Source organism: Myotis brandtii, unplaced genomic scaffold (genome assembly GCF_000412655.1).
Source record: "Myotis brandtii unplaced genomic scaffold, ASM41265v1 scaffold161, whole genome shotgun sequence".
NCBI lineage: Eukaryota > Metazoa > Chordata > Mammalia > Chiroptera > Vespertilionidae > Myotis > Myotis brandtii.
Window position 1 is genome coordinate 49,421 of NW_005355881.1, and position 2,824 is coordinate 52,244.

The window sequence follows — 2,824 nt, forward strand, 5'->3', positions numbered from 1 at the left end:
ATACAAACAACTGGAAACCTACTTTTGCCCCATCCTGTATATTAAAGCACTGATAATAAGTTATTTACAGCTGCTTATTATAGAGATGCTGATATCCTGAGCCATGGGTAGTCATGATCCCTAGATATGGAGGAGAGAGGCCGAGGCTGAGGTTCAGCAGTAGAGCTCTGATAAACCGTGACCTTGCAAGCTACATGGCTGGGCACCCAAGCACATTGTGTCCTGCTCACTCAGCTGATTCGGATGCAACGGAACCCTGCCCAGGCTTGGGCCCTGGAGAAGTGAACTCAGAGATATGGGTTCAACTCCTCCCGAAAAAAAGCTCCACCCCCAAGATATAATTTCAGCCAAGTTCTGGATGCTTCTGTCTGCTCTCTGCAACACCATGAAGCCAGAGTTGATCCACTTATTTGTGTTGCTCCTCATCTTGTCCATGCCTCTCCGTACATTTTCCGCTTTCATGTTCCCTCTAAAGATCAGAAAACAATTGTGCGAAAGTGGATATCTTGGAGGTAAGGCACAATAGGAAGGACGACCCAGGAGGACAGTGTGGAGGAAGAGGAGATCTAGGCAGCCTGGGTGATGTAGCTGCCAATAAGAAGGAATCAAGTTCTCCTTTTATCTCAAACTGTATGGTTCTAGAGCATCTGATTCCAGGACTTACACTGAGTTCCATCTATTATGGATTGGAGAAGCAGAAAGATAAACGTAATTCTGGCTGTTTTTGCTCAGTGGTAGAGCATCATCAGCCAGGTTCAAGGACAGGTATCTCGATTGCAGGAGGCAACCAATGTGTCTCTCTCATGTGAATGTTTCTCTCCCCCCACCTCCCACCTCTCTCCTCCCTCCTTTCAACTCTTTCTAGAAATCATTGGGGAAAATATCCTCAGGTGAGGATTAAAAAAGGAAGAAAGAAAAAAGTAGAACTCACTTAAGTATTTTCCAAAGGGATTTCAATGTAAAAGAAGTGGGGATTATGAAAATTGGATTGATGTCAGAGTGTCCAGAAAATTCCTTTACGAATGTGTGTGTGTGTGTGTGTGTGTGTGTGTGTGTGTGTGTGTGTGTGTGTGTATTAGATGAGTTTCTATTCTATTTAACACATGTATACAGGACCATTGTGTTACACTCCATGGATATGAGGCTGAGGCCATCATTTGCATGCTTAGGGCACTCACATTCTATTTAAAATTAATTTGCTTGATTCAAATTACAAAGGGTAAATGGGGCAAATTCCTGGTTATAAACAAGGGCTGTAGACTTCAAGAAGACTGACATTAACTCTTCCTTTGCCTCCAATATGGTCATCATTGTTCCTGCTCTAACCACCTATCTTCATGGTCTCAGTAAGACCAGGTGAGTCTGAATGGGTAGCCAAAAAGCGGGGCTGAATGGAGAGGACAGACATTGGTGGACGACAGGAAGATCTTTGGCCAGACAGGACATTTTAAGCCTTCGGGGGTGGGTGTAGAAAGCCCCTCTTAGCTTGTGTGCTTACAGGGATTCTGTGGAGGTGAAATGAAGGGCTCTGACCTATGTCCTTGGGAGAACAGATGAGATGTTCACTTCCAGTGACACGGGAAAGCATTTGGAGAGTCAGGAAGTGGGATACATATTTAATATGAAGAAGGGATGCTGTAATGGATAGAGGAAGCCTTGGGTCTTCTTTCTTGCTTTCATATCTAAGGTAATAGAGCTGCCTATTGTCCTTCTCTAACTGTTTACCTGAGGCATTGACCCAGGTGATAGTCACTGCTTCGTATCACATATACAGTGAAACTTATTCTCAGGGAACTCTCCCAGTGGTAAAGAATCAGGTGGGGCCAAAACCGGTTTGCTCAGTGGATAGATAGAGCGTCAGCCTGCGGACTGAAAGGTCCCAGGTTCGATTCCGGTCAAGGGCATGTACCTTGGTTGCGGGCACATCCCCAGTAGGAGGTGTGCAGGAGGCAGCTGGTCGATGTTTCTCTCTCATCGATGTTTCTAACTCTCTATCCCTCTCCCTTCCTCTCTGTAAAAAAATCAATAAAATATATTTAAAAAAAAAAGAATCAGGTGGGTTTACATGGGTTGATGAGCATTACTAGTCTGAATCCATGAGGAGAAGAATGCCCACTTATCAGTGGGGATGAAAACCTGACTGTGGAATTTTCATGCACAGAAATCTGCAACTATCCCCCAAAGTTCGGCACCTGTAAGCTAGTTTTGACCAGATTCTACTACAACACGTTGACATTTTTGTGTGAGCCCTTCATCTTCTCTGGCTGTTCAGGCAACAGGAACAACTTTAAACAGAAACATCTGTGTGAATATTATTGTATTCCTGAAGCGTAAGTCTCTCAACTCCTCACCCCACCTCCAGTGACACTAAATATTAGGAACCGGGGGTGTTTGTTTGTTTGTTTGTTTCAGGAAAAAGCAAGTGCAAGGCCAGGGGAAATTGAGCAAGGAGAAAAATTATACCTGAGTTGGGGACAGTCAGTCATAGGCACAAATTTCAATGTCTTGGGTCATTTAGTCCAACAAAACTCTTTTGAAATTGTGAAGACTGAAACCCAGGAAGGCTAATGATTTTCCAAGTTCACTCAGAAGGAGGACATGGATCTAGACCCACCCAGCACTGCACTATCACCGTAGTGGCCTCAGGTCTTTTGGGTCCTGTCCAACACCTTATTGTTGCACGGTTGAAAGAGAGGCTGGGAGAGTGTCAGGAGAGCAGGGGAAGACAAGTATCTCTGTTCAGTATGGTATAGTGAGGGGTGAAACCACAGCCTTATGCTCAAGAGCAAAGACATCACTTTATTCATTTGTATATTGTCAGAGG

At 44.4% G+C, this 2,824-nt stretch overlaps 1 long non-coding RNA gene across 1 annotated transcript; it reads left to right on the forward strand.

Moving 5' to 3' along the window:
- Window positions 1–385: 385 nt before the first annotated feature.
- On the forward strand, window positions 386–2,192 carry LOC102254166. The gene is made up of 3 exons (XR_313344.2): window positions 386–512; window positions 1,348–1,356; window positions 2,162–2,192. It is a non-coding gene; the product is annotated as an uncharacterized LOC102254166 (long non-coding RNA).
- The last annotated feature ends 632 nt before the right edge of the window (window positions 2,193–2,824 follow it).